At 49.6% G+C, this 12,221-nt stretch overlaps 1 protein-coding gene and 1 long non-coding RNA gene across 3 annotated transcripts in view; one reads left to right on the forward strand and one right to left on the reverse strand.

Moving 5' to 3' along the window:
• LOC122020374 (protein HEADING DATE 3A-like) overlaps positions 1-12,221 on the reverse strand; it is a 51,342-nt gene that overhangs the window by 17,947 nt on the left and 21,174 nt on the right. The gene's annotated exons all lie outside the window — the stretch shown is intronic.
• LOC122020385 lies at positions 3,132-4,343 on the forward strand. The gene is made up of 3 exons (XR_006122208.1): positions 3,132-3,920; positions 4,063-4,133; positions 4,289-4,343. It is a non-coding gene; the product is annotated as an uncharacterized LOC122020385 (long non-coding RNA).

Below are 12,221 nucleotides of genomic sequence, written 5' to 3' on the forward strand. Positions count from 1 at the left end.
GTATTCAAAGGCCACCACCACTGACCTACAGGTACCCACCGGCACTCCAGACCCAGCTGCCTACAAGAAAAGAGTGCACCATATCCCACCTTTTCCTACCGTACCTCAGCTTGCCACCACTTTGTTCCCTGACAAGGCCTACTTACGCCCCAGATATACATATAACAAGACGATCGGGAGTTCCTCCTCGTTTATTCTACTTATCTGTACCACCCAGATATCGCCCGTTTCCGCCCGGTTCGCAGCTCCGTCCACATACTCATCGATAGCGACGACTGTCATGCTAGGATTCCAAAGACCGGGCCGAGTTGATGAAGACTGCTTCACTCTTTTCCGGAGATCTTGATCCGAGTATGGCTCCGATAGAGACTATGGAGTTTCTTATACGGGCTTGCTGGGAGAAAGCAGCCGCTACCATTTACTTCGAGCTAATATCGGTGTGGTTACTCAATGCTCTATTATTGGTGAGCTTAGCGTCCATGGACTGTTGAGTAGAGGCTTTTGAGAGCCGCTTTCCATCTCTACTGACTCGTCTCACACAGATTTAGTCTCGAGGCGTAACAACCGCGGACCAGTATATGATTCCTCCCGGTGGCTCTTGTCATGCAGTTAGTCATGAGGACGTAACCGCACATGCATGCATATTGATGGATTGATGTCGCATCCGCACGGCTTGCTAGATTAGGGATTACATCCTACTCGATGCATTGAATCGAGCCACGACAGAAAGAGATAAGCTGTTCGCGGTTGAAAAGAAAGCATACGGTCCGACATCGAATGTCAGACTCAGACTCGGCTGTGAGCCTCGTGAGCAATCAGCTGCACCGGTCGTACTGATAGCATCGTATGGTCTCTTCGTAAATCAGCCTCTTCTTCCCTCAAGATGCTTTCCTCTCCGACAACCACCTTCTGTGTGATACTCATTGTTTCGAGATGTGGATCAGAGATCACCTCACCCGGCGTTCCTGTTGGACGTTTGCTTTGCAGCAGCCGGAGCCGAGATGTCAAGGCTCAAAGACACCGCTCCCGGAGTCAGTCGAGTGGACGCAATAGACATATCGTGGAGGGCGTAAGCCAATCTTCACACCACAGAGAGCCGACAAAGATTTGGCATGCCTTGGGGAGTACTCAGTGCTTCGTAGCACCGTAGTTTTGTCAGACCTTATTATCCGACGGGCGATGCTCGGGTACCAAATGCACAAGACGGGTCACCATCCTCTCATCCTCACATGCTTATGGCACATATCTGTACCGGGCTTACGCCAAGTGATGTTACCACCTCCTCCTCCGAGACCGGTTGTCGTGTTCATGCGATTACCGAGAGAGGATGCTCGGCCGACGGATCCGCATGCTGTACGATTTCTATTTATGCATTTATCATCAATATTTTGATTGACATCGGTAGTTCGTATTCTTTATATCCCGCACTTTACGCGAGATCGTAGATTACCCTCCGTTAGGTTCATCGATCGATCGCTCCCTAGTCTCTGATACTTTAGACGCCACCCAGAGATCGAGGTTGCCTGCTAGACTTTGGCAACATGATACTTACGTAGATCTTCTAGTATCGAGATGGTCGAGTTCGATATCATTCTGGTACGGATTCACGCTGTATCATGCTACCGTTGATCGCTGCCGAGGTGGTCACCTTCCGCTCCGAACCAACCTCGTGGAGTTTCACTGCACTGAGAGATTCGGATCTCGATTTTGGCGATTGAAGGCTGGCGCCCTACTACCGCTTTGGTTTTCGTCATCGTCGGATCAAGACCGAGACGAGTAGTTCAGCCGACTCCGACGCGCCGGAGTACCCGGATGTATTTCGTGCAGGAGCTGCCAGTTTGCCTCCCGTGAGGCTGGAGTTCGCTATTGACGATTCCAGAGAACCGCCGACATCGAAGTCCGATCGTACGGCACCAAAAGAGTCAAGGTCAAGGTTCAACCCGTGAGCTTTAGCAGGGATTTATTCTCTAGTGTTTCACCCATGGGTTCTCCTTCCTATTGTCAAGAAGAAAGACAAGACCATGAGATTATGATTGACTACGTTGAAACGAGCAAAATAAATATCCATTACCGCGATCGAGGATTTGTTCGATCACCGCAGGTACATCTGCAGTATTCTAAGATCGATCCGCGATCCGGATATCATCAATTGAGAGTCGAGACTCATGTCCGTAAGACCTTTCCGCACAATACGGTCATTATGAGTTTTTGGTAATGCCATTTGGGCTACCAACGCCCGGCGGTGTTTAAGGACTTGACGAACCGCATATTCTGGAGTATCCGATCTGTTTGTTATCGCTTTCATCGATGACATATTGGTCTACTCGCTCCGAGGAGGAGCATGACAGGATCTTCGCGGGGCCTTGGAGATTCTTCGACGACATCACCAGACGCGGTTCGTTAAGTGTGCATTCTGGCTATCCTCGCTATCGGACACGTGATTTCTAGCAGAGGTATTTCGCCGATCCTCGAAGATCGAGGCTGTCACCACGGGAGCAGCCAATCGGTCAGAGATCCAGTCGATTAGCTTGACATTACCGACGATTTGTCGAGGGATTCTCGCAGATTGCTATGCCGCTGACACGCCTACCGTGAAAGGCGTGAAGTTCATACGGTCCAGGATCGCGAGACCGCAGCCCGTGAGTCAAGCGAGATTAGTGTCGGCCCAATTTTGGTTTTACCTTCTCGAGAGGATCGAGCAAGAGGCTCGACCGCACCACCGTCCACCATCCCCGGGAAGCACGATGTATTTCATGTATCCATGCCGAGGAGATATGTACTACCCGACCAGACGTGTATCGGTTGATATTCCGCCCGGTCACCGACATTACCTATGAGGAGGTTCCGGTACGGATTCTCGACCGGAAGGAGCGTCAGTTGCGGAACAAGACTATCCGGCTGGTTAAAGTCGGATGGCAGCATCATTCGGACGAGGAGGCTACTTGGGAGCTCGAGGATACGATCCGAGCTCAATATCCCCATATTTTCACTTGAGGTATGTGATTTATTTACCGTTCAGCATTTATACTCTATAGCTGTTGTTAGAAATTGCTGATGGTAGATAATGAAATTTGGGGATCAAATTTTTATTAGTGGGGGAGAATGTAAAATACCGAAAATAGGCGAATATTAATAAGGGAATTTTTCGGAATTTTTGGACATTTTTCGGGAATTTTTCGGAGCTCGAACGGACGAGTTAACGGGGATAAAAACGGGACCGGAAAAAAAAGCCTGTTTGTGCTACCCATTTAAGTAAGGAAAAGTTTATTTTATTTTTCTTTTCCTAATTCTTTTTCTTTTTCTTATTTTTATTTTTCGTTTTTCCCGTGTCCTCACCCAAATCTCGCCGAGTCCTCTTCTTCCCCGCGCCTTCTCCCCCTCACGGCGAATTTGCCCTAACCGCAACCGCAAGGAGGCGGTTTCCTCACTTCCTTGCCGTGCCCTAGCCGTGCGCCGCCGACGCCTCCTTCTCACTGCCTCGCCTCCGACAGTCGTTCGTCCCCTCGGCACTTCTTTTTCTCTTCTTCTCCACAGCAGCGACGTCGACTCCACAGCATAAGCCCCGGCGTCGCGTGAGCCACTGCCGACCCACTCTTCTCCGAGCCGATCCATCTTCGCCAGCCGACGAGAGCCAAGGGAAGCCGGTTGCTTCTTCTCCGACGCGACATTGCTACTGCCCGACACTGCCGGCCCTCCTTTATGCCCTAGCCTCAGCGCCGACCACCACAGTGCCATGGCCTTTTTCCCTCTTCCCATCTTCGCCAGTGCGTCTCTGCTTGGATTACATCCGGCCAAGAACAACGAATCAAACCCTGGTTCTTCCTTGGCGTGCCACTTCCGAATGCGAGTTTGTTTCTCCACAGCGAACCCCTCTGCCCTACCTCTGCCTTAGCACTAGCTGCACCTCCGATACAGAGTAGGTGAGTTTGTTAATCAAGCTGTGGTTGGCATCAGATTTGTAGAAAATGAAGTAGCATTTTCTGTATAGGTTTGTAGTGGTTATGTTTTTGGGAACATGGTTTGGAAGGAAATTGTTGATTTGATTGCTTGTTTTGTTTCCAGCAGTTGCCCTATTTCTGCAGCTCTCAATTCAGCAGTAAACGATCGGCAACAATCAACGGTTGTGATTTGAGGTAAAGTGTAGGATCGTGATACATTTTGTAGTGAATTTGGAATATATGGTTAGTAGGTTGGTTTAGGGTTTTGCCCTAAATAATTTTTAAGAATTTATTTAGTTATTTATGTAAAATATAGCTAAATAAAATATATTTATTTGTTCGTGACTTAGGACTTTGACGCGAGACGAGTAGCTCGATGTCAGATTTGGACATTCCTATTGGAGGCGGGTACTTTTGACTTATGCTTAGTAATTAAATTAACATGTTGCATTAATTGTGTTTCTTATCTGTTTTCGTTAATCACTACCCAAATCTTACATGCTTGATTGATTGATTGGTTTTGCATCTGGTATATTTTACTCTTATACATGCTTATAGGGGTAGTGATACGCCCGTATTCGGGACCCAGGTTTTATACCTTGCGTACCTTGATTCGATATGATTCTACCTAGCGGTGCTTTTTATATATATGGATTAGGTCGATGTTTATATGGTTATTGCGCATCATTTGGATTCGCATGATCGATGGCGAGTCCGCCCATTATTGTTGAGCACATCGCATGGATCTTTACACACCACCACCGGTTAGTGGTCGATTCAGATGGATAGTGTTATAGGGACTCATAGGCACCGCTGGTCCTGCGGGTAGTGTGACACAACGTGTTATCCTGCAGGGATTCCTCCCGCCTTTGTACCGGAGTTGAGAGCATCAAGCGCCTCCCATCTATGATTGGGTAGGAGGATAGGTGTACACAGCATCTCGTCACACCAGACCATCGTGGAGTAGTGTGAGTGCGGACATCATGTCACCCCTACCCACCTCACTTTGTATGAGATGATCGCACCGGTGAGTGACCACGCATCCATTGGCATCGCATCATTGCATTTTTACGCATTTATACGTCGCAGATATTGGTATAATCGATACATCTGTGATTCCTTATCCCATCGCTGCTTGCGTCAGACTGGTTAGTACAAGATTCTCCTTATTTCGTATATTCTTATCTTTTATCGAGACCGTTAGTGCTGCGTGTTGTTTCTTTACTATTATCAATTGACTCTGTCGACCTGACCCTCACCCTGCGCCTCCATTCTTGATATTCTTCGAGTATCCGGCGTTCTCGGTTCCGTTCGTTCACTTAGCATACAGGATTGTTGTTTTAGTTTCTTCTTCTGACTTTAAATGTTGATGTTTTAGATTTATTCTAATGGACTTTGATGGATTTTACGATGTCGAGCTTAAACCTGATTTTTTGTACAGATGGATTATTAGTATTATTATCATATAATGAGGTGAATATATATATAAACCTTGATTTATTTTATTACCGCCTGTGGCTGAGTATTTAGTGCTTGTAGAAATTTTTGATTGTCCGTCGTACAGGGGAGATGCTGTCGAAATTTTCTCGGACAGGGACTCCTCTGGGGGCGTGACAAGGACTATGTTAGCCACTGACCAGCTGACACGATAGTGTCTCTTGGAGACATGGTCGTGTCTCTCCAGAGCCACCCTCAGAAGTCCACACGGGTAGGTCATGCCTTAAGACACAATCTCCTCAACGCTACACATGGCTAGGTCGTGCCCTGAGACTCAGTCGCGCTAGGTCTCCAGGAAGAAACATATGGCCATGTCATGCCTAGAGGCATGTCCATGTTGTGCCTAGAGGCATGGCCATGTCATGCCCAGAGGCACAACCATGCCTCTATTCACAGAAACCCCATCGCTCGGTCATGCCCAGAGGCATGGTTGTGTCTCATTTTCCAGCGAGACCCACGGGCAGGCCCTAAGCCATGATACATATGCCATGGTCGTGCCTTGAGGCACAACCGTGTGGTGGAGAAAGTGAAGGGGTTGTGCCCCTTACCTATAAAAGGAGATTTTTCACCCTTTTTGCCGATCTTGGGTTTAGGGTTCCACTCCTTTCCTTGGGAAAAATCCTAGAACCCCTTTCCTATTATTGTAAGGAGATTTAGCAAGAGGATTTGCACCCTCTTTGGAAATGGATTATTGTGCATTGTAGGGAAAGAAAAAGTAACAAATCATGCACGAAGGTGATAAGGAATCAAGCAAGAAAACTCCACCTCAAACCGAAGATTCTCGTTGTGGAGCACCAACAATGCACCAACCGCAACATTAGCTCCCCATGACTAGTGACGATGGAGCAACGATGTCAACGAGCGGCGGAGCAACAATGTCAAAGAGCGATGAAGCAATGACGTCCATGAGTTGCAGAGCAACGACGTGAACGAGCGGTGGAGCAACGACGTTGACGAGCGGCAAATTAACAACGTCGACGAGTGGTCATGACAACGACATGGTGATGATGACATGAGGATGAGAAGAGATGATATTTTTTGGGTTTTGGGGAGATTTAGGGTTAGGTTTTAATAGGATATAAAGAGGAAGAGAGGGAAAAATCATGGGAAGAAGGAAAGAAAGGTTTGGCTATGACCCTTTCTTTTACTTATATTTTTGCAAAAAAAATGAATAAGTTTTGAAAATTACAACTGATCTTGTCCGAGCACTAAGTCGACGGACGCTGGGGACGTGGCACGCTCCGCTGTCTCTGGCCGGCGATGAATATCTCCGATGGACTTGCAAAGAAGCCGAGTCGGGAGGGGTTTCCTCCGACGCTCCGACGCCAAGTCGAGGAAATGAGAGGCGAATCGTACGTGAGGATTGCGATACTGCCGATGTCCCGGGGTCCTATAGGACCCCGGGAGGCGCGAAAGACGCACGCGCGGCGTATGCTTCTCGATGTGCACGCTTCCCCAAACATATCTTAACGAGCCCATGTCGGAAAGTAGCCCCGACACCATTCCGCAATCGTCCGAGCATATCTCGGATGCGACGGTGGAAGCTTCCACCGATGATCTTCCGGCTCGGCCGCTCGCGCCTGCCAGAGATGTCTCGAGATGATGTTATCCCGCCTCCTTTGTCCTCTTGCCTCTACCGGCCGAGCGGTCTGGCCGCTAGAGCTCGCGGGTATATTTGCCCTGGTATCGGTCCGGTGGGAGGACCTTATCAGATGCCTGATGAGATTGCTCACTGTCAGTTCACCGACGGACAGCGCCGGCCATGAAACCTTTTTCCTTGACATCGAACCCGACCCTAGCTCGGGTTGTCTTCATTTCCGGGGATTCCCGGCCGGCTCATCGGTCTCGGTCCGTGGTTGAATCTCGACCTTGACCTCCACGTGTCATTGACCTTCGCCAATGAGGGTCCCCATCCTTACCACCGATCACATGCCTCCCTCAAGTCTAGTCGAAGGAGGTGCTAAGTCCGATACCGGACGCCGGGCTACGAGAGTGACACTACTCTACCGCTCGAATGTTCCTCCTCCGGCCTACCTGCGCCGCTTTACTACCGTGTCGGTGACTTCGGATTTCTTCTAGTTGCAAACTCTCCATTAAGAGAGCACGCCTGCGCCGAATGATGCTCATTAAATACACCGTGTGGCGCCACGTGTCGCCTCACGGAGTCATTGACGACTGTGTGTCCGGCGATGGGACATCGGTTTAAATGAACGCCCGATGGGCCTGGTTCTCGTGACTCCCATTTCGACGAGGTCGATCGGGCCCGACCTTATAAAGCCTTCGCCTTCTTCCTCCGCCGCACCTTTGCATTCGCGTGTCCCGCAGCCTTCTTTGGTGCTTCAGCGTTCCGGTGACTCCGATTTTCCATTTTCCGACGATTCCCCACCTCCTTCCTTCGATCCTCAGCTTCTTTGTAAGGTTCTCCCGCCTTTCTTCTCTATTTCCCTTGTGTTCTTTGTCAAGTTCTTGTCTTCTGGTCGTTGTCCCCTTCATCGTCTTCTTCCTTCTGCCGTGTGCCTTTTTCTCATTTTTTTGCTTTCTTGCTCGGTCGGACAATGGCCAGTTCTTCCCGACCCGCAGACCTCACTTTAGGCCCCTGGTATACTACCATGGAGTCTCGCTTCGATCGGCGTGACGCCGAGACCTTGCTTGATGGTTATGATATTCCGTCCGACTTTGAACTCGTTCTACCCTCACCATCCGCTCGGCCGCACCAACCACATGCTATCTCTTTTTCGGCACATTCACCCGATCACGGGTTTCCTCTCCACCCTTCTTCGTCGACGTTAATTTCTTTGGTCTCCAGAATTAGTTCCCAACACTTTTCGCCTTTTGTGTGGAGTGGTGGTATTGTTCAAGATACACCGCATTCCTCTCCGCCCGAAATTTTTATTATTTTATTATCCCAAGCATCCGAGTTGGGTACCTATCTATTCCGTGCCCGATCGTGACCTAGTCTTCGATAAACTTCCTCCTCCAATAAACATGGAAGGAGTATTACTTTATCTCTCTCCCGAGCGGCCTTCCAAACCAAAATGGCAGGACCACCCACTTCTCCGAGCTAAAGATTTAAGACCCGTGACTATCTCCACCCGAACATGCTTACTACCAAGCTCGATATCAACAAGCTCCAAGGTCGTATATAATTCCCGAGTCCGAGCCGAACTCTACTCCGCAGCGTAAAAATTTCACTGGTATGTACTTTGAGTGCTAACTAATTTTCTTCCTTTCGCAATAATATCGATGGAATCCGTGATGCTCGGGCTTTTGAAAAGCGAGGCACTGAGGCGGCCCGCTAAGGAGACGGAGCAACTGGCATCACCCCGATCGGCCTCAAGAAGGTGAGAAGCGGGACAAACGCCGGAGGAGTCGGTCATCTCTGTGCCCCTGTGGAGGTGACCGGAGGCACCACAAATGTGGAACCGTCCGTCAAGAGGATCGGGAAGGCGAGCACCCGCTAGACAAAAAGGCGCCAGACGGAGATGTCCGCGATCGCTAGTCTCTGCTCATGTGTCCAGGACGGATCCGATCGCGTGGGAAAACCCCAATGGTGGAGGAATTATCCTCCGATCGACTCCATCTTAAGCGAACCGCCGCGCCAACCCTATCGACAGTCGGGCATGACAGCCTCTTCACGCCACGGACAAGGCACCATTTTGTCCAAGTTCTGCCTTGACCACCGATCCTCGCCTCTGCCACACGACTCCCGCCGCACCATCGTGGTCACCGCACCTTCCCACCGAGGAGCTTTCGAGTCGATCGATCGACTCGAGAGCATACGATCACCATGAAGGGACCTCACAGACGTGGGACGTCCCTCCGTGGCATGATTCCGGATGCCAGCAACAGCCAATGTACCATGCAAAGAGACCACTAGGTAAGTGTGTTTTTCCAAGTCCTTTACGTCGTCTTTCCGATCGTATTAATACTCCTATTTATGTGAAAATGGGTGGAGGATATCGTGCCGATCTTAATCGATGGCGGATGAAGAGTCAAGAGGTTGAAGAGTCGGGCGACCCATCCTCCTGTGGCCCTTATATGCCGCTGCAGAAAGAGCTCAAGAGGACCAAAGATTTGTTGGAGGTCGAGCGAAAGAAGACGGCCGACTATACCGGGGTCAATTGAAAACAGTCCAAACTTGACTAGAAAATAAGCCCCCGATCGTTGGAAGAAGCATATCACGATCTGGATAAGAAAAACATCGAGGTGCGGGCCTTGGAGCAACGAGTTAAGGAGTTGATGGAGGAGAAAGGCAAGACGCTGGGGAGGCGCCAAATACAAGGACGAAGGCGAAGACCTCAGGAGGCTCTGAAGCTTCCCAGCCGCCTTCAAGGAGTATCAAGAGGCCGAGCTCTGTTCGCACTCGAAAATCATCCGCTTGAATGAATTTTATGAGAAAGTCATGTGGCGGATGTATAACCGCTTGAAAGTTGGCCTATTGCCGCCACGACGGACTACACAAGTCCAAATCGACTTCCTCACTTCGCTGCCATCCCGGCTAAAGACTACGCGATGCTCCTTTCTTCTATCCCGAAGCAGGTTTATAATTTCCTTGAATGAAGTGTTTCTTGTAATCACTCCGACTGGCTCTAATGGCCTGAATTTTAATGAAGATATGTCATCCTTTTGTTAGCTTACTCTTACTCTTTTTTCGTTAAATCGCCAATACCTGTGTCTTCCGATCGGATCGTGAACTACTGCCGTTCGCGTCCCCCACCTTTCCTTCTCGTTAATCGTCTCTCGTCCTGCCTTCCTCGCTCTCAAAAGGAATTTTTCACGAAGTATTTTCTGTAACTGGGTCGCTCGTCTGAACACACCCACCTCTTTAAATGGAATTCCCGTTAGATTTCCTGTTAGATGTTCGCGAAGTACCTTTTGTAACTTGACCTTTTGTAACTTGGGCAATCGGTCGCTCGGCTCATAGGCCGACCTTTTTATTATCTTCACCGAATCTAGGACGAGTAATGTATTATTTTCTTGCCCCTAAGAACAAGGCTTGTCGATTGCGTGTTTACCACCGAGCCAAGCCAGATTGACTGCTTATTGTCTATCCATTATAACGCCGCATTCCGACTTATTTTCGGAGGTTTATACTATCGAGTCTAAGATTTAACGTCATTATCGTCGCCGTCTTAGGAGATTTAATGTGAACTGCCGGTCTTCATAGTCTCTGACTCTAAGATTTAACGCCGTCGGCGCTTTCTCTCGGAGGGTTTATAGTCGATTCGACTTTAAGATTTAACGCCGATTTTCCGACCGTGAGGGTTTAAGTCCGGTTTAAGATTTAACGCCGCCGCGGGATCTCCTGAGGGTTTATAGTCGGTTCGACTTAAGATTTAACGTCGTGCTCTGCCTTCCCGAGAAGTTTATAGTTCGACCTAAGATTTAACATCACGACTGCTGTCCCGAGGGTTTATACTATGACTTAAGATTTAACGACTCTATTTCGCCGACTTGAGCCGGAGGTTTATAATGCCTGACTTCTAAGATTTAACGCCGCTGACATCTTAGCCGAGGGTTTATAGTCGCCGGTTCGACTTAGATTTAACGCCATCGCCGACGGTCTTCGTTTCGAGGTTTATAGTCAAACTCAACGAAGATTTAACGATAACTCGTTCCTAACCGGATAATATACGGCTCAACGACACGGGGGCTTACCGCATTTGGCGATAAATGCTCATGCCTTTGCTTTTCTTATAACTTTCATTCCTGCAGCCAAAAGGATACACCGAACGAATATTCATGAAAATATATTACATCGGCGCTGCCTTCATCCCACCCGACAAAGGGAGGTGATTTGGCTCCCATGGTCTCTAGCATTCTCATCCTCCGCAGTAGGCTCCCGGATCGGAGCTTCTCAACCACTTCAAGGGTCCCGGGCCCAGGAGCCCCCTTCCCGACCACACTTCACTTCTTCCGCATCAAGTCACCCACCGAATGCCTGGGAATCACGCTGGTTATAGTTCTCGATTCATTTTCGTAGGTCATCGACGGTTGGCGCCTCCTCGCCGATCAAGTCCTTACTCCGCCTCCGCTCTAATTATCCGCAGTCTCGATCCGACGATGTGATCGTAGCCGATTTCGATCGACGGACGGGCCGCCTCCATACACTGTGTGAATCTGTTCTCCTCTCTCCTAGGGTGCTCGATGGCCCATAGACCGCTCGTCCACCCGCCTTCCTTCCATGTGGTGAGTCGAGCTCAAGAACCGAGGATCTCCTGCTGGCTACTTGCTTGACGATCACGGGATACGCCACGCGTGCCATGTCTATATCCTCGACCATATCCTCGAGCTTCCCTTTTCCTCCACAACGCCGCCGGACCGGCCGAAGCCGACGCCGAATGCCGAACCGTGATGATTCCTGCATGAATTTCTTGACCATCTGCTCGGCTATTCTGGCCAATGGATGCACCCTCCACCCACTTGGAGAAGTAATCGACCGCCACCAATAGGAACCTCCGTTGTCTCACCATAGGAAAGGTCCACGATGTCCATGCCCCACCGGTCGAAAGCAGACACCGGTGACACTTTCATTTCCTCCGCTGCTTATGAGAGAAACTGTGGTACTTCTCGAAGAAAGGCATGTTGCGACGCCCGAAGGCATCCTCGCTGTAGGGTTGCCGGCTGCTATCGGCGCAGGATCTTCCTAGCCAAAGACCGGCCCTCGGATGACCTCTCGCAAGATCCTCGGTGTACCTCCCGAGAATATACTACCTTCCGAACCGACACACACAGAGGTCGAGAACGCTTTATAAAGTCGATATCCGAATGCGTGAACCTGCGTAC

The sequence above is a fragment of the Zingiber officinale genome, chromosome 1A (genome assembly GCF_018446385.1).
Source record: "Zingiber officinale cultivar Zhangliang chromosome 1A, Zo_v1.1, whole genome shotgun sequence".
Lineage (NCBI taxonomy): Eukaryota > Viridiplantae > Streptophyta > Magnoliopsida > Zingiberales > Zingiberaceae > Zingiber > Zingiber officinale.